The following is a 26,495-nucleotide window of genomic DNA, read 5'->3' on the forward strand; positions in this document are numbered from 1 at the left end:
AACAGAAAATTGACGTTGTTTGTTCATATCATTGTAATTTGTTAGTGGCCTTTGAAAGAGAACATAGGGTAGAATGCCCTAATGTGGGACAATTTTTGTCACTTCAACTTTGGTGGTTTATTAAAATTTAATGACAACATTTCAATACAAACAAATTACACCCTTTTCATCCTCTAGTTATGCTCTAATCAAATAAAACCCTTAAAAACACATCAAGTGTTTCCAATTCGAATAATTTAGATATTAATGTAAGTTGGTCAAAAACCATGGTTATCCCTAAAGTGGGACAATCGGTTTCCTACTGTGGGACAGTGTATATTAAAAGGTCTCTAAAACATGTTTGTGTAAAATATTAATTCAAAATGTTATCTGCCACTCTTTAAGACATATCAGCGACACATTTAGATCATGTTTTATGAATTATTTACACTTTCTTTTATTGGTAAATATGACTGAAACTGTTTGAACCCATTGCACACAATTGGTCACTTCAACATGGCAGCTCTACTTGAGGAAAGAACTTCCGGTTTTTGGACACAAATGTTGTGTTGATAGCTGTGTTCCAGTAGATTAGGCCAGAAAGACTGAAATACACCTTTGATATAGATTTAAATATCCATTTTCTTATGTGGACATGGTTTTTGACTTCATAGTAATTGTTTGACTTATTAAATTACTACTTTTACAACTGTCTCACATTAGGAAAATCTTGTGTCCCACTTTAGGACGCACCTATTCTAAAGTGGGACACTAATAATATGGTTTAAAAATAAAATATTACATTATTTTATATACACCACACATAATTTTCTGATGAACATACCTACCCACCATATTTATCAAAACATTGACAATGTTGTTTTGATTGGAATTGATTTATACCCTAAAGACAAATTTGGCCAAATGCTATGTAATTTGCCATTTGATGGACTTCACCCATGGTCCTTCTTCTTGATTGTAACCCCTCCCTGGAGTATTACTATACATTTACTAAGTCATGATATTATGATAACATGATGATAGGGCTTTTATTTGGTTATAGTTTTGTATACATTTACCAACTTGGGGCAAAGTTACACCCCTTAAACCTCAAGGTGTCCCACATTAGGCATCGTCCCTCTTTAGGGCATTCTACCCTATGTGAATTTGAAACCAAAGTAAAATGAGTCAATATTTCAATTTGCAATTTCTGCGTGGTGGTTGGACTGAACCATTCGCGCGGTGACCGGGGGGTGTATTGGCTCAAGTAGCGTCAGATGTTTTGCGTAATGCCTACAAATGAATGGATTGCAAGTCAGCTTGAGACGTAGCCTACAGATCTGACAGATAACTGGCTCAGCTGTAGGCCAACCTGCAACCCCCCCCCCCCCCCCCCGACAATCGTTGGGACGTAGGCTTTTTTTTTTAGTGATTTCATGGACCCGCATAGTTTGCACACCATGCCTGCTCTGATTAATGCGCACCACAGACCCATTGACTCCACGCTGACAGACTACTCTTAATATGATCCTGTCTTCATTTGCATTGGCTATTAATGCATAAACGTTGCACATTGTTTATTTTACGCGTGGATATTTCCCAGCCAATGTGACCTCATTTCTCAGTTGGCACTACACTGCAAAATGGTCTGTGAGTGGAGTAGCCTATTAAACGGCATCGCATCTGCATCTGCATCTGCATCTGCAAGACTTATATTAGCCTATTTGCAGAGGTGGAAAGAGTACAGAAAATGTGTACTCAAGTAAAAGTATCTTTACTTTGCCTAAATTCTACTCAAGTACAAGTAAAAGTACCTATCTAAAAATCTACTCAAGTAAAAGTGAAAAGTACTTCACTTAAAATGTAATTTGAGTAAAAAGTACTTAGTTACTTTTAATTAGCTTTCCTCTTGAGAATGTCATGTTTATTTTTCTTGAATATCGTCCTCCATAACCTCTATCTCTTGCTTGGCACCAGCCATCATCCAATACATTGATACAAGATAGTAAAATAGTGGAAATGCTGTGTGCCATCCTGCACAATCTTTCATTTCTGGCGGATTGTGGCATTATTGTGCATGGCATTTTGTCTCTCAGTCATTTTTTTTTACTCAGTACTCAGGCCAGGTTCCAGTGTAATTGAGTAAAGTACTTGGGTCAAAATGTACTCAAGTACAAGTAAAAGTACAAAGTATTCATAAAAGCTACTCAAGTATAATATTGAGTAAAAGTAATAAGTTACTTTTCCACCCCTGCCTATTTGTAATATTATCTTGGCATTTCACAAAAATAAGGCAGGCTTGAAATGTATACGGGTGTAGCCTAAAGGGTGATTAAAACAAAGCAAGCGACATGAATTCGCAGTGCCTTATTGCTCGAGCGCGTCTTTTCAGTTCAGTGGAAAGTTTGAAGCGCAACGTTATAACGGCAATAGCCCACAGTCTGCTGTCAAGTGCAGCAACTGATTTTTTTTCTATAGCCTAATCTGATTGTCTGAATTCTTAGGGGAGTTGGCCCATATGCAAACGGAGTTGCCGACCATTGATCTACAGTAGCCTAAGCTGTGCGTGCCCAACGGGCAGCCCTCAGAGTTCGGAGTTGGGTTCTGAGTTAGTCTCTGGCGTGTTGGCAGGGAAGGTGAAAGCGGGTTGTTGAAAAGTTTGCAGGTTGGCTACGACTACAGCTTAGCCAATCATTCTGTCCGAGTTGTAGACCTACGTCTCCAAGCTGACTTACCATCCATTTCATTTGTAGGCTAGGCAAACACATCTGGCGCCACTTGAGCCAATAGCTACATCCCCCGGTCCCCGCACGAATGGTTCAGTCCAACCACCACGCAGAAATTGAAAATTGAAATATTGACTCATTTTACTTTGACGTTTGTTCATTTCATTGTCATTTGTCGGTGGCTTTTGAAAGACAAAATATGTGAATTTGAAACCAATTTTCTGTTTTCTGAGTTGAAAATTGAAATTTTTCACCCATTTTTCATCTTTTTCAAGTAAATTCGGAAAATGGATCAAAGCACTGCAAAGCGTTACGTGGAGCTGCATGCATGCTGCTGGTGTGTGAGGGCTTTTATCATTGATTAAATCATGAAGTTAAAAAAGTATTGCTCTACGAATAGCAAATATGTCACCATCTCTCATTGAACTCCATTGGTTTTCATTGTGAGCTTTCCATGATTACAATGACCCTAAACATACACCTAAGGCCAAAGTTGATTTTCTGGAGAGGTGTGAATGAATCAGTGATTAAGTATGACAACCGATCTGCGTATTTGAAGTGTTTTGAAGTGACTTATCTGCTCATTTGCACATTAGCCTATGTTCGATAGGCGACAAAACTTTTGTCTTGTGAAAATCTGCCCTGTCTGTGTTCAATAAAGGGTCAATCTTTCTTTGGTGCATGAAATTTATTTTTGTACATACATTTTCATTCGGGAGGGTTGTAGCTTTCATATGAGTGACTTCTGAAGCCAAGTGATTAATTGAAAGTCAGGTTATTAGCTGTTATTCCAAACAGATGGATAGGCGACAACTCTTTTGGAGACGGGTGTATAAGAGAAAGAGGTAGGCCTAACTTTTAAAAATTGTCAACATAAGGAACAGTGTCTTCAGTGATGAATTGTATATTGGCGGTTGGTAAACTCTGATGACACGCGACAACCGTCATTTCCGTGAAGTGTATCAGACAGAACGTGAATTGGACCTGCACTTCACCCTCAAATTTAGCCGTTAAGTTGAGGGTGGAAAGTGCACTGTATCATAGTACACAGAGCAGAGTGTGGAGAATGGAACACGCTCTGTGTGAGATTTTTTGTTGATTATTTCCAGAATCCATGCTACCCATTCACTAATGTTACCTTTTTCATGAATATTTACCACCACCATCAAATTCAAAGTGTTCATTATGAAATTGCACTTTTCATACATGAAAAGGGGGATCTTCTCCATGGTCCGCCATTTTGAATTTCCAGAAATAGCCATTTTTAGCTGTAAAACTGACTGTACTTGGGCCATACATGAAAACATTAGTTTATAACTATAGGCCCATATATAATTTACCATTCATGGGTAAAATAATAGAAAAAATTGTTTTTAATCAATTAACTGCCTTCCTAATGTCCAATAGCTGCTTCGACAAGTTTCAATCAGGTTTCCGTGCCAACCACAGCACTGAAACCGCCCTGATTAAAGTTATCAATGACATAGGTCTACGACTGAACTCTGATGCTGGCAAAATGTCTGTTCTGGTGCTTTCAGACTTAAGCGCAGCGTTTGACACAGTTGATCACGCTATACTATTACATAGACTCGAACACTGGCTTGGCTTTACTGGCATAGTGATCAACTGGTTAAAATCATACCTACAACAAAGAAGTTTCTTTGTCGCCATTGGTAGCCACATCTCATCTCAGATGTCCCTGAACTGTGTGGTCCCCCAGAACAGAGTTCTCAACGGGTCGGGTCAGCCCGACAAACCCGACGGGCCCCGTGGGTTCGGGCCGGGTTCGGGTGGAAAATATAAGCATATGGCTCGGGTCGGGTCGGTCCGCGGGCTCAAGCTTTTCCGCCCAGTGAAAAAAAAAAAAAAGTCAGTTCTGCTGTTTACCGTGAATCATGGCGAATTTCCCTTTGATGGGTCAGTAAAGCTAGGCCTATCTATCTAAATATAGCCTATGTAGGCCTGCGTAACGAAGGTCTGGCAGGCTGCTGCATGCAACGTTGTGCAGTGCTTAAATCACAAGGTAGGCTACCGGAACGCAAAACATGACATCACAGCGATGATGAGTTGGACAGAGGTCCCATAACGCACAGAAAAACTACATTGGCTACAATTACCAAACGAATAAAAACGGGAGAAAAAAAATCTTAGATGCAATTATAACGACATTGAGTCCCATGTCAGCTCATGGAGCCATACTTTTGTTTCTTAATACAAGGGACGGTTGGCAATCCAATGGCTATTTTAAACAACAGCCATAGTAGCCTATTAAATCCTGTAGGCTAATGACAACAACCAATATTTTTAGTTTGATCGCTAACTTAATGTTTATACAGCAAATGCAGTGCATGGATGCTTTCCCCATGAGGTGAAACGAAACCGAAGCGGTCTTCTACTATGGAAAGGACAGTGGCTTTCCAATTAGGCTATCCTTTCCCCGTATTCACACAACGTTGGCATATGCGTAGCCTATTAAACATACATCCACGCTTTGTTGGCGACTTTGCTGCATATAATTTGGCTAATCCGCATGTGCTGTTGCGATATGCCACTTCACTATTTCGATGGCTCATGCACTTATGGTAAGCGAGCGGCAGCAAAGACGGCGATTTTCCCCGGTAGACTTGGCTTTTCACACTGACTGTCTGCTCGTGCTGCGGTCTGGTTGAAAATCCCCCCAGCCAATGTTTTATTTGGAGCGTGTAGGCCCTGTTTGAATGAAATATCACCTTGTCTTTGCTGTTTTCGTGCTCAAATTGACTTATAAGTAACTGTCGGGTCTTGGGAGGGGAGGAACCGCGCGCACACACATGCGGAGCGCTCGCCAGCCGAGGAAGATCTCATCCTCTCACCTAGGCTATGTCTTTTTTTGCTATAGCCTATGGCTGATCAATGCACCAACCGTAGCCCAGGTGCCACTAGAAATTAGTATGTCCAAAACCTTGTGTGCCGACCAAAATGTTATGAAACTTTTAAACAATGTTTGGCACAGCCAGGCTTTCCATCTCATCCGCGCATATGAACAAACGAGGGAGGGGCAACTTCACGTAGCCTACATTTAATCAGATAGGCTTACTCGGGATGGAAATGTAGTAAGCCTACATTTAGAAGTCAACCTACTCGGGATGGAAATGTAGTAAGCCTACATTTAGAAGTCAATAAAAAGGTGGATAAATTGTTGTTGCGGTGAAGCACGAGGCGGTTATTGAAATCGCGCTGTGGATGATTCTGCTTAAATAGCAAGAATGTAAGTTTCCCCATTTCAATGTTTCTATTGTGGAAAATATCTTTTCACTAGGTTTTTAAGTGGATTATGCAATTTACAGCACTTAAGTGCCCTTAAAGACCTACCACAACCCGTCATTCTCCATAGGGTAACGTGGGGAAACTGACCCCCGACTTCGGGCTTCGGGCCGGGTTCGGTTAGATAATTCCAGTGATGTGTCGGGTAACATCGGGCTCGGGCTTTAAAAGCCACGGGCCGGGTAGGGTCGGGTTGACATTTTCAGGCCCGTTGAGAACTCTACCCCAGGGTTCCATTTTGGGACCACTATTGTTCAATCTATAGGGTAGAATGCCCTAATGTGGGACGATGCCTAATGTGGGACACCTTAAGGTTTAAGGGGTGTAGCTTTGCCCCAAGTTGGTAAATGTTTACAAAACTATAACCAAATAAAAGCCCTATCATCCTGTTATCATAATATCATGATTTAGTAAATGTATAGTAATACTCCAGGGACAGGTTACAATTAAGAAGAAGGACCCTGGGTGAAGTCCGTCAAATGGCAAATTACATAGCATTTGGCCAAATTTGTCTTTAGGGTATAAATCAATTCCAATCAAAACAACATTGTCAATTTTTTGATAAATATGTTGGGTAGGTATATGTTCATCAGAAAATAATGTGTGGTGTATATAAAATAATGTCATATTTTATTTTTTAACCATATTATTAGTGTCCCACTTTAGGATAGGTGCGTCCTAAAGTGGGACACACGATTTTCCTAATGTGGGACAGTTGTAAAAGTAGTAATTTAATAAGTCAAACAATTACTATGAAGTCAAACACCATGTCCACATAAGAAAATTGATATTTACATCTATATCAAAGGTGTATTTCAGTCTTTCTGGCCAAATCTACTGGAGCACAGCTATCAACACAACATTTGGGTCCAAAAACCGGAAGTTCTTTCCTCAAATAGAGCTGCCATGTTGAAGTGACCAATTGTGTGCAATGGGTTCAAACAGTCTCAGTCATATTAACCAAGAAAAGAAAGTAACATTAATTCATAAAACATGTTCTAAATGTGTAGCTGATATGTCTTAAAGAGTGGCAGATCTCATTTTGAATTAATATTTTACACAAACATCTTTTAGAGACCTTTTAATATACACTGTCCCACATTAGGAAACAGATTGTCCCACTTTAGGGATAACCATGGTTTTTGACCAACTTACATTAATATCCAAATTATTCAAATTAGAAACACTTAACATGTTTTTAAAGGTTTCATTTGATTAGAGCACAACTAGAGGATGAAAATGGTGTAATTTGTTTGTATTGAAATGTTGTCATTAAATTTTAATAAACCACCAAAGTTGAAGTGACAAAAATTGTCCCACATTAGGGCATTCTATATGCTCCCACTGGGACATATTATCATGAATAACTCAATACATTACCATTGCTATGCGGAGGATACCCAACTCTATTTATCCATGTCCCCCAATGACTACACCCCCCTTGAATCACTCTATCATTGCGTTGACCAAATTAACAATTGGATGTCCCACAATTTCCTCCAGCTAAACACGGACAAAACTGAAGTTATTATATTTGGGAAAAAGGAGGAGAGACAAAAGATTGCTACTGTCCTGGAAACTGAGGGGCTGAAAACAAAGGATACGGTCAAAAACCTTGCCGTCCTTATTGACAGTGACCTAAGCTTCATCAGTCACATTAAAGCCATTACTAAGTCTGCATTTTACCACGTAAAGAATGTTTCTAAATTTAGAAGCCTAATGTTAAAGCATGATTTGGAGAAGCTAATACATGCCTTCATTTTTAGTAAGCTTGACTACTGCAACAGTCTTTTTACAGGCCTCCCCAAAAAGACCATCAAACAGCTTCAATTAATCCAGAATGCAGCAGCAAGGGTACTTACTAAAACAAGGAAGTTTGACCACATTACTCCAATCTTGAGATCACTGCATTGGCTCCCAGTAAGCTACAGAATTGATTTTAAGGCAATGCTTCTTGTTTTTAAATCATTGAATGGAATGGGACCCACCTATCTACTAGATATGTTTCAGCTGTATGCGCCAACCAGGTCACTAAGGTCAAGAGAGAAGAATTTGCTGGTGATCCCCAGAGTAAAAACAAAGTGTGGTGAGGCAGCCTTTAGTGTCTATGCTGCAACGCTTTGGAACCAGCTTCCAAATGATGTAAAAAATGCACCCACTGTCAATAGCTTCAAATCTAGACTTAAGACAAAGCTGTTTTCAGATGCTTTTCACTAGCTTGCATTTTCTATCATTTTTATTTCTATGTTTATTTCTTACTATACAGTATGTTTTTATCTTAATGTTTTAAACATATTTAAAAATGTATTGCTCTTTTTATATTTTTCTTTTTACCATATGTTTTTAATCTTGGCGTTTTAAATGTTCTTCGACTCTAATGTCTTTCTTCTTTTCTTTGATTGCTTTCTTTCCTTTTGCATTTGTTTTTTTTTGTGAAGCACATTGAGTTGCACCTGTGTATGAAATGCGCTATAAAAATAAATTTGACTTGACTTGACTTGACTTTATTACTCAGTAAACTTTCATGAAAAGATCAAACTTGGCAATAGGCAACCCAGTTTCAATGAGCAGCATAGTTGCAGTACCTTTTTTGACCATTTCCTGCACCGTGTCCCTTTAAGATAAGATAAGATAAGTAGGGCTGGGACATTAATGCATTAATTTCGATTAATAAATCACACAAACATTAATGCGATTAAAAAAACCAACTCATTTCAATCGCACTATAATATAGTTACATAGTTCTGGATTAGACCAGTGTGGAGGGCAGCATTTCGCCTCATGGTGAACATGGTGTCTTCTGAAATTGAGAAGTCTCTCTTCATTTAAAAATTAACAATATTTTCAGATTAATCTTATTTATTGTCATTATTCAAAATGTATGTGAAAAAAGATACTTTTCACTGTTCACAAGTCAGATATTTAAATGTGATTAAAATGTGATTAATTTGATTAATTAATTTCAAAGCCTATAGATTAATTTGATTAAAAATGTAATCGAGTCCCAGCCCTAAATATAAGATTAACTTTTATTGTCTGTTTGCACAGAAATTTGTCTTGCATGACACTTCTCCACAATCCACATGTAAATGCACATTAAAGACACACAAAACACAACATGGCAAATGGAGTCTAGTCGTCTAGGTCCATTAGCTGTTAGGGCAGCACAGTCCAATAAAATGTAAAAACTTACTAGCTAAGTTACTAAGTTACGTTACTAAACAGAGGTTTCTAAAAGTTACTAAAAAAAGTTAATTTGTTACTAATTAAGTTACTAAAATTAGTTTACTAAAAATTGTCTACTGTTCTCCCCATTTGTTAAGCAACGCTATAGAATGAGGGAGAAAAGGGTGTTTATATTTAATATTTCGACAGCAGGGCATTCTGAAAAGTGAAAGCGAAAGTGAAAGTGAAAGCCCATTGGGAAACTCCAACTCCCATTGTCATTGTGACACAGCACTCCACAGCACACAAGTGAACACTGCACACTGCACACAACGAAATTGCATTTATGCCTCACCCGTGCAAGGGGGCAGCCCTCATTGGTGCCCCATGGGGAGCAGTGCAATGGGACGGTACCATGCTCAGGGTACCTCAGTCATGGAGGAGGATGGGGGAGAGCACTGGTTGATTACTCCCCCCACCAGCGGGTCGGGAGTCGAACCGGCAACCTCTGGGATGCAAGTCTGACGCCCTAACCGCTCACCCATGACTGCCCTCATGTGTGTGTGTGTGTGTGTGTGTGTGTGTGTGTGTGTGTGTGTGTGTGTGTGTGTGTGTGTGTGTGTGTGTGTGTGTGTGTGTGTGTGTGTGTGTGTGTGTGTGTGTGTGTGTGTGTGTGTGTGTGTGTGTGTGTGTGTTACCAGGTGTATGTTTTTGCCGACTTGACAAATGTCAGCAGCGTCGGCCAGCAGCCTCATGACCCACTCTAGCACAGGGGAGTTACTATGACAACAGGTAGACAAGAGAGAGAGAGAGAGGGGGGAGGGAGAGAGAGAGAGAGAGGGGGGAGGGAGAGAGATAGGGAGAGAGAGAGAGGGAGAGGGAAGGGAGAGAGAGAGAGGGAGAGGGAGAGGTGAAGGGACAGAGAGAGAGAGAGTCAAAGGGCCTGTGTTGTGTCATAGTATTGTAGTGCTATGGTAGTTACATTTCAATGACTATTACAGCGTGCCACTGGAGGTACGGCGCGCATTAAAGGGTTAAGGGGATACGTACATTTTTTTACATATTATAATTTCATATCAATATAATTAAAAAGATACATTTTAAAGGTGCATTGTGTAAGATGGTGGCCAGAGTAGGTATTGCAACTATGCTCCGCATTGAAACTGTGCTGCCTATTGCCAGCGTTGATATTTTATGAATATTAACTAAATAATTAATTAATAAGTATTCACTGGTATGACGAAAGTAAAGTAAGTTGTGCTGCAAAACAAATGTCTGTTTCTGTAAATTCAAAATGGCGGACAATGGAGAAAAAAGATCTCCCTTTTCATGTATGAAAAGTGTGATTTTCTAGTCATAATGAATACTTGGAGTTTTGATGCTGAATGAGCAGCACGAATTCTGGAAATAAACTAAAATATTACAAATATTACACAAAAAATATTACACAGTGCTCCTTTAAAGAAACATGCTTTTGTGACGAGACACAATAAAGAGAAAATCAAGAGAATAACTGAAAACATACATAAATGTGGTATATCGGGACATACAGGCGTGGGGAACCTATGTCTAGAGGGCCGTTTGTGGCCCTTGAGGCCGTTTCATCCGGCCCTCGATATAGTTTTAATGTTATGCAGCTTCACATCAAATATGACATATTTTGTAAAGGAAACTTAGAAAATGCATTTCCAATACAATTAAATTATATTCAGGGGACCTAGAGAAGGTGGGGTCTGTTTTAAATGTGGCTGCCTTCAATATAGGTCTAGTATAATGTGAAGGGGGAAATCCTGGTTTGTGTTCATAACACGGCCCTCTGAGGACTTTTACGAGCCTCGGATGATATTTGAAGTGGCCCTTCGAATAAAAAAGTTTCTCCACCCCTGATGTGGACATACAGGGCTTGGACAAAATAATGGAAACACCTGTCATTCTAGAGGGGGAAGTTTCATGGCTCAACTGTCGGCCAATCTTCATTAATTGCACATTGCACCAGTAAGGTGAAGTGTGAGGGTTCAATTATCAAGGTTAGAGCACAGTTTTGCTCAACATTTTGCAATGCACACAACATTATGGGTGACAAATCAGAGTTTAAAAAAGAGAAAGTCTTGGTGCACGAGTAACTGTTGCATCTTTGACCGAGACTCATCAAGAGCCACGATATCCAAGATAATCCATAATATAACACTGTGCGGTCCGGTTCTCGATTCTGATTGGCTGATAGCTGTCCATATCGTGCTATTGTGGTTTTTTCCACATCTCCTAGTGCTCTACGCTGGAAGACGGCAAGCAAATACGCGTCACTACGGGTGCCCGGAATGTTACTCAAAATCCTAACAACCAAGATCTGCGTGGTCCGTAAGTACACACTACACACAGCATAACACAGAAAAAATATTAATAAAGGCCAGTGGAATAAAGAAAGTCAATAATAGGCATACACAATAGACCTGTGATTTTCAACCTATGGGCCAGGGTCTACTGGTGGGCCCTGAAGGTATTCCAAGTGGGCCTTGTAATAATTTTCTAAAAATTATAATCACATTTTGGTGTGTGTTGCTGTTGATTTATTTGAGTTTTATTCGTAACTGGGTCAGAGGTAGGCCCCGAACCTTTGTGACAATTACGAGTGGGCCCCAAGTTGCCCCCTGCAATAGACAAAGGGGCCGTATCATTTTGAAGTTTAGCTTGTCGAGGCCTGAAATTCAGCATGTAGTAATAACCAGGGCCGGATTAATGCACAGGCTAGATATGGCTGCAGCCTAGGGCCCCCCACCACAGGCTAGATATGGCTGCAGCCTTGGGCCCCCCACCACAGGCTAGATATGGCTGCAGCCTAGGGGCCCCTACCTGCAAGGGCCCCCACCACAGGCTAGATATGGCTGCAGCCTAGGGGCCCCCACCTGCCAGGGCCCCCACCACAGGCTAGATATGGCTGCAGCCTAGGGGCCCCTACCTGCCAGGGGGCCCCACCACAGGCTAGATATGGCTGCAGCCTAGGGGCCCCTACCTGCCAGGGGGCCCCACCACAGGCTAGATATGGCTGCAGCCTAGGGGCCCCCACCTGCCAGGGGCCCCCTGACTGGTCAAAAGTGAGAAATTGCAGAAGTATGACAAGATGCAACATTAAAAAATGTATATCTCATGTGTTGGTGTACATGTTATCCTTAATTCCTAGCACGTCATGACACTGTGTATGTAAATTTGTCATGCAATTTGTTTTCTGGGGGCCCCATAGCAACCTGTAGCCTAGGGGCCCCAGGTCATCTTAATCCGGCCCTGGTAATAACCTCTCTCACACACACTGCCTCACCAGATATTACCTTGGTGGACACACACTGCCTCACCAGATATTACCTTGGTGGACAAAGTAAAAGTCAAAGTAAAAAAAAAAGAAACACAGTTTTTTTTTTCCAACACAGATAACTTATCTGAGTAAAAAGTAGACCAATGTACTTGTCTTACGATAAGCTGATTCTGCACAGGTTGTATTGAGTTTCTGTTGGGTCCTTGTTTTTTTATTGCATTTCAGTAATAACACACTCTATCTCAATAGGTAGGTACAATGGAGTAAACTGTGTAACAGCTATGTAATATTATGTGCTACTGTTGTAATTACACCACAAAAGTACTTTTACTTTTACCTTGTCCACCACTGCTCGCAGCCACCCTCACAGATCGTTGGTGTTCACAATGCTGTCAAATTCATTACTGTAGCCAAACTCACTATCAACAGGCAGTCTAGGCTACACCCTCACAGATTGTTCAAGTTCAAAATGTTGTGAGAAAGCGTTCATTTAATATGGCTCAGGGATAGGTGTGCGTGAAATGAATTGCATCCAGTGTGCATAGTCTGTGGGATTTGCTGCTTCAAAGTGTAACGGAGGCTAACTAGCAGAGTTGGCGTGGAACGTAAGTGAACCCCTCTCTCCCAAAAGCCTCATACAGTGTCGATGCCATTGGGCGAAGGGCCTGATCCTTTAGTCCAGCGGTATCGTACTGTGCCTCCCATATCTGACCTGGTGTAGTTGACAGGGTCATAGTTCGCGCCACTACGGGTGCCTGGAATCAGGGCTGTAGTACTCGAGTCCGGACTCGGCCCGAGTCCGGTCTCAAGTCCGTTTTTTTATGGACTTGGACTTGTCTCGGACTCGGTATTGTTTGGACTCGGACTTGTCTTGGACTCGGACAATGGTCTTGCCAAATTAGGCTTTTGGACTCGCCGGGTCTGTCATTAAGTTTTGTTTAGAACACTGGCCATCATAGATTGTAAAGTGGAGCTTGAAATCCAATAACAAACAAGTTTTGTCTTCACATCCATGCCATATAGGTTATCTTCTAAGGTTCACACTATTGACATTCATCCTTTTCATTGTCAAACACTGACCGACATGTGACTCGGACTTGACTTGGACTCGAATCTTTTTGGACTCGGTCTTGTCTCGGACTCGAACCTCTTTGGACTCGGACTTGTCTCGGACTTAACTAGTACTGGTCTTGGACTTGTCTTGGACTCTACAAAGGTGGACTTGACTACAGGCCTGCCTGGAATGTTACTCAAAATCAACAACCAAGATCTGCGTGGTCCGTAAGTAGGCCTACACAATAAAAAGTTAATATCTATGCAATCATGCCAAATGCTTCATACATTATTCAAAATGTTGTTGGTTAATTCATATATATATATTATATTCCAGGTTTCATTAATGTTACAGTCACACAGCAAGATATTTGATATATAAACCTTTACATACATTTAAAAAAAAAAATCTTCTCATCTAAGACTTATTTGAAACATCACTGACATTTGTTTTTTAAAGAAAAAATAACAGTTTTGTAGGTTTTTAACCAATGTTATGAAAAAAACAAGGCGTCACGTCAACCACCCATGTATAAATCTACATGGATGACAGACACTAGCCTCGCGAGCCATCCTACGTATTTCCGCCAAAGGATTGGCTCCACTACTGTAGTCTGGCCGTGCTTCTCTGTGGAGTGCCTGGAGCAGTAGAATTTTGATCGCAACGCCCCCCCCAGAAAACAGCCAATAATCAAATACGCCCCCCACGTGGGGACGAAAGGGGGAGGACGAGCCATTGGTCTGTGCTATGTTGTTGTTGAGTAACTGCCAGCGATTGGGTGAGAGGTGTCCAATAATTTCAAACCATAACTGAGTGCAAACTTCCTGCTTCCTACAATTGCTTCAGAGCAAACAAATGCCAGACCATAAATACGAAATGAAATGGTAGTATTATGGGATGGTCAGGACCAGGCTAGACAGACAGCACATCCAAAGGCGTATCTAGGCAGGGGACAGGGTGGGCCTTAATAATAGCAATGGCTATTGGTGTAGCGCAATCCAAACAAGACATGAAGTTCATTTCATAGATTCTCATAACAAAGCGTTTTGCACTCAGAACTCAGAATTGTACATTAGCATTTCCATGGTGGATGAAAGCATTTGCTAAAACAGTGTTACTCAAAGTGGGGCGTAAGCCGCCCATGGGGGGGGCGCGGAGGCATCTCAGGTGGGGCGTGTGACATCTGATTTAGGGTTTTTGCCCCCCAAAGAAATTATTTCCTGTCTCGCCAATAAGTCAATAAGTTTAAAGCCCTCACCAACATTATATTATTAGTTGTCATGAATTTGAATAGCATATGAAATGAACACAGATCTGTATTAGACTGCAGTCCCTCTTTGTTTAATCTCACAGCGATCGCAAAATCAGTCTGCGCGAGTAGCCTTCTGTTTGGGGGGGCTCGGAAGAGTTCAGACCCTCTGAAGGGGGGAATGATGGAAAAGGTTTGAGAAGCACTGTGCTAAAAGCAATGAGAAACAGATTTTATTATGTGCACGGGTAACACCAGCAAGTGGCAATTGAAAACATGTTCTTTTGTTTTCATGATAGCGGTCCCCAAGCAAGTGAGACTCCCCTCTGTGGACAGCCCTGCACAGACAACCCCTGATGTGCCAAAGACAAACACAACCCCAGATGTGGACAGACCTGCACTAGCCAATCACAACAGCCCCAGATGTGGACAGACCTGCACAAGCCAATCACAACAGCCCCTAATGTGGACAGACCTGCCCAAGCCAATCACAACAGCCCCTGATGTGGACAGCCCTGCACTAGCCAATCACAACAGCCCCTGATGTGGACAGAGCAACTCCAAAGAATGCCTCTCATACGCCCTCTACTGGGCTTTATGGGAACCTAACTGTGAAAGTGCTTGGGTGTGTGTGTGTGTGAGAGAGAGAGAGAGCGAGAGAGAGAGCGACAGAGTGAGAGAGATAGCCTGCACACACATACCTGTACTCACGCTCTCTCTCTCTCTCTCTCTCTCTCTCTCTCTCTCTCTCTCTCTCTCTCTCTCTCTCTCTCTCTCTCTCTCTCTCTCTCTCTCTCTCTCTCTCTCTCATACACACACGCGCACGCACGCGCGCACACACATACCCCTCGCCATCAGCAGATGTGAAATCAAAAGACGTACGGTGGACATAGTCACACACGGACATGGACATGGACATACAGTAAGGTGACAATACAAGTATTCAATAAAGAATCACAAAAGTCAGTTGTGCCACGAATCCTAAGTCAGTGTTTCTCAACCTTTTTTTAGGCAAGGCACCCTTTCAATTGCGTAAAATTTTCAAGGCACCTCTAAGCAATAAACTGTAACATGGCATCGCATCGGATACCACAAAAGTTTAGAAAAGTAACACATTTGGAGACGTCACACAACCTACGTTCGAAGTTGCAGCTTACTGGGGCGATCTAAATGTACTTTATTGTGCGTAAATGGCAGATGAAAGACTCCACTGAGCACTGACTAAGCAATACTTTATTAATTTAGACAAATATGTGTTAAATTACATAATTTATTCATCAGCCACGTTTCCGCGGCACCCCTGAGGGGGGCCTGCGGCACCCCAGGGTGCCCCGGCACCCTGGTTGAGAAACACTGTCCTAGGTGACAAAAGCAGACACTCTCACACATTGTGGCAAACTCTCATCCTGCATTATCTATAAGCACAACAAGCTACATTATCATGGAATCGATACACCAGGAATTGGTTATGCATGAATGCAACCCACAGAACACAGAACTGCCAGTCATTACTTGTTTTTGCTTTTTTTTGGCTCAGTTTGCTCTGAACGGCCCACTTTCACAGGGCCGGAATAATGTACAGGTTAGATATGACTTCAGCCTCGGGCACCCCAACTGCCAGTGGGCCCCTGTGGGCTTATTAAGTCTGCTGTGTCAAGTGTTTTAAACATTGTTGAAACCCCGGGTGGGCGATATGGGCAAAAAAAAAAAATCTCGATAAGTTTTAGAATTTTCACGATAACGATAAGTTGACGATAATTTCCAAAAAACACTTGCAAAAACCAGTAGGGCCTATTTCAGGAGGAGGGGGGGGGGGTAATCAATGTGTTTGAATTTTACTGTATAGGAATTTGGCAGGGCAGGGTGAGTAAAGCAGATAATTTGTAGGCCTATGTAGCCTAAACTGCATGTTACCAAGAGGTCTGCATAAATGATGGCATGTCTACACTAGGCTACATCACAAAGCATGGCAGTATAACAAAGCTACACATTTATGCTGTCTATTATTTGTGCATGATTCCAGACAAATTTCAATTCTGCACTGGAGGTATAGTGCTGCATTTGTGTTGTAACTGGGGAGGGACAGAGAGTTGGGAGAAATGCTGTGCTGAAGAGCTTTTGAATTTAATAACATGCATATGCTCTGGTCTGTAAAGTAATACTTCATCACTTGGCATGAAAACATATCCATGTAAATAAAAAATAGCTTTATAATGCATTGCTTATGATTCTGTTAGATGACAGCCATTTTTGACTGGAAACAGTACATGGATAGGAAACTAGGGCAGCTGCAAATTGCATGTGTTGAATTTCACACATTGTAATTTAACTCACTGCACCAGTCTAACTTAACAGTACTTGTCCACCTAAGCAGTTATGCCATCTGTATGCAGGTGGGTGTTTGAGTAGTGAGTAACAGCCACCAATAGCAGAGATTCTTTAAGTATAGAGATATGCCATTGTAATAGGTTGCTATGGGCACCTAACATGACCAGGTTCCGGTCTGCCTAAAGGGGGTGTCATAATGCTCCTAGCATTGAATAGAACAGTCCTTAGGTCTGCCTAGGTCTGCCTAATAGACGGTTTCATGGAACATTCACAGTCAAAACAAAAACAAGGCATGAACATTCTATGGCCCTAACTTAATTTCCGGTACACTTCCGCAAACAATACACTGCATCGGATCAACACAGCTACACAAGCGCGGTATTTAATTTGAGAGTGGCACAGAAAATGAAAATGTTGCTTTCCATTTTTATGACAGCAATCACCCATAGGGGGCACTACGCGTCCATTTTTGGGGTAGATGTAAAAACTTCACGATCGTATTAATCATATTAACCATTTAACCATTTAATCATTTAATAATAATAACATAGCCTCAATGTAAAGGAAAGCGGTGATGGCACTTTGGCAACATGGGTCGGGTGATGGTGTGCCTAAAAAACACGACAGCACATAATTATGTAGAACTACAGTTTGTGTTTGTTGTAGGAATTAGGGACTTAGTTGGGCTTGCATCTGCCTACACTGTTACAGGTTAATTTAAGCTTAGTTTAAATGTAGTCGCAACGATTCCTTCAAGTTCTGAAAAGCAGCTGTTAACTACTAAACTTCTTGGGACAAGGACGACGAAATACCCAAACTGTCATCTGCTGAAGAAAAGGATAAACGGCCGGATTGTATTTATTTTGGACAATTCAGCAGACGTCTTTGATGTCGAAGTTAATAGCAATGCTAACACAGGATATGACTGACTGATTAGCACTGGCTTGGCTGCTACGTCAAAATGTGGATTACATCGACAAAATTACGAGATGTGCCGGGGTCAAGAAAAGTTTTAAGGTAAGGCAAGTTTAATACAGTAGTCAGGGACATCTGCACGGTTGAACAGGGTTTTGTTTTTTGTTGTGCTGTGTATGCTTTGAGTCAAGTTGCTGGCTTGAACTCACAAGTTGGTTGTGACTCGTCACTCGTGTACAGGATGTTTTAAGCAAATATTGAATGTCCGTGACCACATGGATACCTGATTTTAGGTAAAATAGCCTACTCTGGTATTTGGTGGTGAGGTTTCGTCTGTCTGTCTATCTGTTGCTGCCACTGATACACAGGTGGTCCTTTCAGATTGAATCAAAAGGCAGCCTCACACAGGCACGAATGCACGACAGTAACATCCTGGTGCGCGCTCGAAAGAGAAAATACTGCAAAGTATGAATGCTATCTCCAAGCGCTTACAAAGTTGGCTATTTTCACGAAAACTTACAAAATGGAAACACAGTCTCGTAATGTCGCCACACCCCAAGGTTTAGCCTACTGTAGGTTTGTTATGGTCTGTCCAGGAAAGTGAAATAACGTCCCCGTTTTTAAAAAAAATAATGCACAAATTCATATTAGCCCATTGAAATAAACACATAAATGGTTCACGCCCACACGACAATGTGTCCCCTTTTTTTCTAAACCACGAAATATGGCAACCCTAGGTCTGCTTTGGTAAGATGTGCAGTCACAGCCCAGACAGCACACTTATGTCTTGCCAACGTCGGCAAGATGTATTTTTTCCGATGTAAAATACATCGGCAAGACGTCTATAGAAGAGCGTTTGCTCATCGGCAAGATGTTGGGCAGACGTGCGGCAAAAGAGCGGCGTCCGATGGAATGCCTACGTTTTACCGATGCATTGGCTATCCCGACGTCTGCCCAGCATCTGGCCGATGAGCTGCCGCTCTTTCAAAGACATCTTGCCGATGCATTTATTTACATGCATCTCGCCGACGTTTAACCGCCTTATATCCACCCATGAGCCAACATTTACCCGATTTAATTACGACCTACTCGACGTACCCCATCTGCGCGAGGAAAGCATCCTGACGTCTCGAGGAACAGCTGATTTTAGGTTGCAGTTATGAACCTAGCATGCTAGAAAATCAGCTCTTTCCATAAACAAAAAAGACGTCTGAATGTTCTCACCGCTGCAGTGGAATTCCGCCTTATTTGAGGTCTTCCTGATCAGTGCTTATCCCATATGCCTCACCAATGAAAACACAAGAAATCATAGACGTTTTTCCATTTATTTTTTCCACAATTAAGCAAAGTGTCCATCGTTGAATCATTCCTGCAGGAGAAAAAAAAAATCTGTGAACATGGGCTGGATGTGAAAGTCACCCTTTGCATGAGAACATACCCTACAGCAGGGGTGGCCAACCAGTCGGAGAGCAAGAGCCACATTTTGTAAAGTGTCACAGCAAAGAGCCACATCGGTACACAAACATCACGAACATGCGCCCACCAACATGGGCATCACCCGTCCTTCTCGCACCACAGACCAGCATACACAACACACGGGCATGAACATCACCCATCTCTTCTTTTCTCACACAGACACACAGACACACAGACACACACACACACACACACACACACACACACACACAGACACACAGACACACAGACACACACACACAGTGTGTCAGATTGATGTTACACTCCAACTTAATGGCCTGACTACAATCCTGAATATAAGATGCCCCCCCCCCCTTTTTTTTAACTGCTTCAATTGTTTGGGGGAAAAGGGTTTTTGAAGATAATTTTGTTTTACATAAGAAGACAAGGGTACACAGGTCAAAATTATGTTCATAAATTCTTTCATATTTTAATAAAACACGTTTCTCAGCATAATTTCCATGACCACTCTTTATAACAGAGCACGAAGTAACGCGGCACAAAGATTCTCCGCCTCTCTTAGCTCATTCGGGGGTTAGGCGCACAGGCACCGCTGTCTTGCGCTCAGATGATCATTGGATGTCTGACGACACCATCCAAAATTAACAAGGTGGTTTGTCAAATCGCCGTTCATTTTCCACATTAATGTTTCAGCGGGTGCTGCAGTGGGCCAGGGGAAAAACCAAAGTTTTCTTTTTGAGACTAAGCGACAAGTCGATTGAAATTGTTTCCTACCTGCACGCTGTGTGCCCGCGCCGCTTTGACCCTGGCTATAGACCACGGCCGACATTCACAGCGAAAACCAGGATAGAACATTATTTATGGAGCTGTTTTGTCTATAGCCCGCGAAAATAATAAGATTTTAAACCAGAAACATAATTTTACATTCGGGTCAATAGCTATGAACACTCCTCCTAACAGAGCGCAGAGCTGGCTACGCAGGACAGAGATTCTCGGCGCATCTCTGCTCCAGACGCCTCTCTCTTCACATAGTTTGCACATTTATAACCGCCATATCCGAGCGATAGAATCTACAAATATGGACAGCACATTTTCTTGACCTTATTGAGGAGTGATGGCCAAATCTTTCAGGCTAAAACATTTTTGCTGCTATTTTGTCTAGTCAGCGAAAGACGCGGTCACTTTTTAAAGCGCTATTTTTAGAATATAGGCTTAAATCACGTCTTGTATTTGCAGTAACAAATGTCACACGCCAACTTGATCATTCAGGACACATTTAGGCAAGGCCTTCTGTAGTACAAAGACCACTTATATGCCATAGTTCTAATCAACTTTGTGTGCGCAATTCCAATGCATATTTTCTATAAGACGTAAACACAAACTTGGACATGAACGCAAGAGCCGCAATACACCAGGCAAAGAGCCGCATGCGGCTCGAGAGCCGCGGGTTAGCCACCTATGCCCTACAGTTTAGGCTATGACTTTGACATGTCAAAAGTTTACAACTATTTATTGAGAACAGTTTTTGTAAGCAGGATTTCACCTTCTACTGTATGTAGCCTAAGTCCTGCCTGTGGATGAAAAGTCTATCATCTATATTGACCCTTTTAATTTAAAAGTGTACTCGCTACTCTGTGGTATTTCCTATACTGTCATGGATAAGTGGGGCAGTCATTGGTAAGCGGTTAGGGTGTCCTGTAGCCCAGGGCTGAACAACCCAAAGGTTGCTGGTTCATCTCCCAGCCCGCCAGGTTGGTGGAGGGAGTAATTAACCAGTGCTGTCTCCTCCATCCTCCATGACTGAGGTACCCCAAGCATGGTACCTTCCCGCCACACTGCAACATACTGCTCCCTTGGGATGCCAATGTAGGCTGCACCCTTGCACAGGTGAGGCATAAAATGCAATTTCGTTGTGTGCAGTGTATACTTGTGTGCTGTGTCACAATGGCAAAGGTGGGCTTTCACTTATACACACCTAGAGATTTTTTCCCCTGAGTCCAATGTTTTTAAACAGTTGAAACATGAACATTTCCAGTCAATATTTACAATGGAATAGCAGACCTCTGTGTCATATTCCCAAGGAATGGTAGCATCGCCTGTGCTGTGCTGAGTCAAAGTAATTCCTAAGCCTACTGGTTGTGTTTTCCCTGCCCATTCACTACTTTGATGGCCTGCAATTTATTCAGATGTGTTCTACAACTTTTTGATGAAACTTACATTTTACATTTGATACCACAAACTAGGCTTACTTGTTGTGCTGTGTGGATTTTTGTTGAGCAGGGATCTCACTTACCAATCAGCATGTGTTCCTCTTGTTACCAGCATCAGCATGAACCTGGATGGACACCTGTGCACTTAACCATATGTGAACTCTGAGGGCAAGTGTAGAAGCCTGGCAAATAAAGACAGGAATAGTTGGTCTCAGTATCACTGCGCAACCACATTCAGAATGTAATATGTTGGTTTAGTTGATTTCTGTCCATCACAATTTAATATTATGGTTTACATTTAGACATAGAACTTTTAGGCATGAACAATGTCATATTTGGTAAGGACATGTACAAGTGATGTAGGCTGTACAGCAGGGGTGGGCAACTTTCATTGTAAGGTGGGCCAACATTTTTAATTACCACAATCGGTAACACGCACTTGAGAGACTTTACAAAAGGATACTTCACTTTTTCTTTATTTATACCTGAATGCTTACACTATTGATTTATAGGGGGTTAAAAACTGTCCTTTTTCTTTTTTTTTTAAGAAAGTGAGAAGTTGGGCTGCATGTGGCGCCCAAGCCTCCAGTTGCCCATCCCTGCTGTACAGTATCCTAACAGAAAGGCTCTCATAGTATTTCAAATAATGGTCTATATAAAAACTGGTTATAATAGGTACAGTGCAGCATAAACAGGGTTGAGGGGGTGGTTTCTTTTATTTCGTTATACCTACCGAGTAGTTTAGCCAATGTCTGTGTGGCACGTTCATGCTGCCACCTACACAGCATCCTCTTCACAACTGCAGGGGCAAAACACCTGAAAACATAATAATGTAGTCCTTTTTCAGTCCAAGATATAGACTAGAAAATGAGTGACAGCATCACAATCAGTTTGTATGCAATTTTTGTATTTTTGTTATTCCCTTATTCTCATTCCCTGTCTTTTTGTTGTCCTGTCAGAAGTTGTCTTTTAGTTTAATTATGTTGTTGCACGTTTTCGCCAATAGATGGCATCATAGGACCAGCAATGAGTGCAGAGGCCCTCTCTGGTGCAGTAGCCAGTGACTTCGGTCACATAAGAAGAACTAAATGTGGAAGTGACAGGCTTTGTTGTGATACAGAAGGCAGCGGTGTCAGCTGTACAGTTATGCTGAGGAAAATATAAATAAACAAAGAACTCAGCGAAACTCTACACACTTGAGGACCTTATTCATTAAGTGTGCAAAGCATTAATGCAATAATGCCACCAGGTCACATTCAAGATTTAACTAAGAGTATTTTGTTATGGATCTTATGTAGTGATAGACTTACCATTTTTTTCTTGTTATGGCATATCTGGCATATTCCCAAGAGAAGGTTGAGGTCCCTGTCTGTTGATCTGATTTTGACTTGTGGTGAATTGACTGTGAAAACGAGAGCAACACATTGCAGTGAAGGCTATGGACTCAGGAGTTATTTGACTTACTTATAGTATTAGTAAGGGCTATCAATGTGATGCAATATTATTTTATCTCACTTCACGTGGTGTGTGTTCCTGTGCATTGCAAGTTCAACAAAGATAATCGTTGTGTTACATACCGTAGCCTGTAATGTCCTTTCAATCAGTCATCATGGGCTAGACAAGAATCAACAGCCCCACTCCAGCAGGAAACTTGATTACGGGAGCAGTATGCCTACATTTATATCACAATAGAAAACGCTGTTAGACTACACACGACCTACATACAATGTGACATCTCAAACTATAACTTATAAAACCAAACAAAAACTCACCTGGTTGCTGGGTACGATTGACATGTTAGCTAACTTGCTAACGGTGAGGAAAAGTGAGGTCGGATATCGATTAGAAACTCGATGAGGTCCTTCGACACAGCATGACGGGTAAAGAGATTTATTTCAGCAACCTAATTAAATGTTTAATCACGCCTGACTTGTAATGCTGAAACCTACATTTCAACAGAAATGATGGCAATGCCGTCTAACTAAAAACGATTGAGGTGGCTACTGCGACGTCTAGTAAAGTAAACGGAAATTGTTCGTTCCCTTGACAACTGAAATAATTTCAAACAGAACTCGCGCTGCTCAGGTTGCAAGCAAGCAGGCGCTGGCTTTTGGTTTTGGGGTCTTCAAATGATCTGCAAAGCGTCGCGTTGCCGATGGTCGGGGTTAGGTTGGCAAACCATCGGCAAACTGTGTTTGGGACATTGTCAGTTGATGGTCGGTGTTAAGTTGGCAAAACATCGGGAGGAAACATTAGGAAATTGCTCGGCAAAACGTTGCGTTGCCGATGGTTGGGGTTAGGTTGGCAAACCATCGGAAGGGAACTGCAGGGAATTGATCGGCAAAGCGTCACACTGCCGATGTTGGGGTTAAGTTGGCAAACCATCGGCAAACCATGGCAGGAAACCGTCTTTTCTGTCGCTATTTTGCCGATCTAAAACCAACCTAATTGGCATGACGATTATAAGGCAAAAAAAGGCCTCGACGTTTTGCCGATGTCGCCGCCCAATAGCCAACGTCGGCAAGATGCTTCGTGCTGTCTGGGTGGGCATCATGTAGGCCTACACATTAATTATCCGCGTCACGTTTGTCAGCGGATTGGTACCAGAAGTGAAGTTGCACCCTACCGCAGAACAAAATGTTTAAAAAGCATTTTTTTTCACCAATATTAAAACCGTTTGTAATTATATTGGCAGTGCCGACAGATTGCAGCCTACCAAAACATTAGGCCTAAGAAAAATAAAGGTTTGGTTCCGGTTGGTTGTCAGCTTTGGTCATGGGTCGGTCGGATTTTTTTTTTGTTTTCTCCAATTTTTTTTTTTTTTTCATTTTTTTTTTTATGTCCGACACCCCCAACCCCCCACATGCGCCAGATTTCGTCATAAACGTTGTTGGAACAATGCCAAGGACGATAGTGGAGTGAGGCATAAGTCCTACAACTAAAGTTACAATGAAATATAATAAGTATTAATGAGCCAATTATACTGACCGTCACCGAAATGAGGATGCGTAATAACCTACCGTTTCTGGCAAAACTTGTCCAGCTGTCAGTTGCCTGACACTGCTATTTTAATTCCTGTAGGCCTATGTCCCGTTTACTTTTTTGATTCCTTTCCATCATCCGTTGTAGACCATATTTCATTGGGATGAAGGTTCTGGCTTGCAAACATTCTATTTACTCACTTTTTTGTTTTACGCGAGGATGTAGACACCTGAGGCGATATGAATGTTTTAATGAAGGGCGATTGAGAGGCAACATCGTCATTGCCATTAAATCATTATTGTAAGAAACTGTAGTAGTCCTAGGTCTTCATCGAACAGTCGTATTTGTGGCGACATCATCGTTCATTTCAATTTCATTATTTGGAGGAGGTGCGGAGAGTGAGACAGTGACAGGCGCCCTGCTCCTGTGCAATGGTGGAGGGACAAGCAGGGAGAGAGAGAGCGAGAAAATAACGGGCGCAGGCCAACGGACTTCTTGGTTAACCAAGTCTTGTGGTAAATGAAAGAATGAAGGAAAACTTGGGCAAAGCATTTCCCTTCTCTCATATTAACTTATTTTCCAAGGTATTGATACAGTGCTACTTTAGTCTATTGCTATAACGAGTTATGCATCTCGTCGAACATGCAGCGCGACTGAATGGAAGCCCTTTTCTAACACGACGAGACAATATCAATACATTCACAAATCGTGGATACTCACAATGTTGTCTGTGTGTTGCATTTCGAGGCGGGTGGTCAGGCTGTGTCAGTGTCGGGTGAGGTAAGGCTATTGACTTATTTGACAGGCATTTTCGCCAGGTTCCCAAACTATCCTACATCGTAGGCTATTAGTCTGCAAGAACGCTATGAGGCAAGTTTTTTAAAACTTACGAGCTACTACAACGACTACCAATTAGCATGTTGTAGCATAATTATAATTAGCCTATAACGTGACCGAGTAGGCGCGCAACTCTGCAGTGACATTTGGGGTTTTCTAATATCAAGCCGGCGGCCCTTATGGCGCGCGCGTGTGTGTGCTCCTATGTGGATAGTCATGCGATGCAAATTCAGTAACTTGCAGGCAGGTAGAAAGTGAGAGATGGCGAGTTATAGGAATTAAGAAACGTGTTGTGTCTTGTCTAGAACAACCGTCCACACAACATCGATATTTTTTTAAGGATTCCCAAAACTCCCAACAAAAAAAGTTGGGTCGCACAAAAAATGATAGGGTCGGTCGGCAACCGGAACCAGAACATTATTTTTTCTAGGCCCTAGTAGACCGGAAGTTTACTTCGGGCCATATCATGTCACCAAGCAACAAGCAAACGTTCCATGAAACCGTCTATAGAACCAGGAAACAATGGGCCAATGGAACCTCTCTCTCTCTACTCTCTCTGCTAATAGTTGTAGAGAACAACATTGCTTAGCCTAGTTCGCTAACTAGCATGCTAACTAGCAATTTCTCAGACCAGAGACAACGCTATTTATCTTCCTAACTATTTGGCTTTCCATAATCACAGACGGTTGCTAAGTAAAGCACATACAGTGAGTCCAATATGTATTTGATCCCTTGCTGATTTTGCCCGTTTGCCCACTAATAAAGACATGATCAGTCTATAAATTTATGATAATATGTATTCAAACATGGAGAGACAGAATATCAAAAAGAAATTCCAGAAAATAACTTAAAATAATATATTTTAATTTATTTTTATTTAATTTAGGGTAATAAGTATTTGACCCCTCTAGCTAAAGAAGATAAAGTGCTTTGTGGCAAAGCCCTAGTTTTCTAGCACTGAGGTTAGATGCTTCTTTTAGTTAATGACAATGTTTGTGCATAT

At 41.7% G+C, this 26,495-nt stretch overlaps 1 long non-coding RNA gene across 1 annotated transcript; it reads right to left on the reverse strand.

Annotated features, from left to right (window-relative positions):
- Positions 1-18,896: 18,896 nt before the first annotated feature.
- Positions 18,897-23,876, reverse strand: LOC134460401 (uncharacterized). The gene is made up of 6 exons (XR_010037082.1): positions 23,446-23,876; positions 23,251-23,345; positions 22,984-23,075; positions 22,407-22,489; positions 21,757-21,855; positions 18,897-19,395 (listed from the first exon to the last, which is right to left on the reverse strand). It is a non-coding gene; the product is annotated as an uncharacterized LOC134460401 (long non-coding RNA).
- Between the last annotated feature and the right edge of the window lie 2,619 nt (positions 23,877-26,495).

The sequence above is a fragment of the Engraulis encrasicolus genome, chromosome 12 (assembly GCF_034702125.1).
Source record: "Engraulis encrasicolus isolate BLACKSEA-1 chromosome 12, IST_EnEncr_1.0, whole genome shotgun sequence".
NCBI lineage: Eukaryota > Metazoa > Chordata > Actinopteri > Clupeiformes > Engraulidae > Engraulis > Engraulis encrasicolus.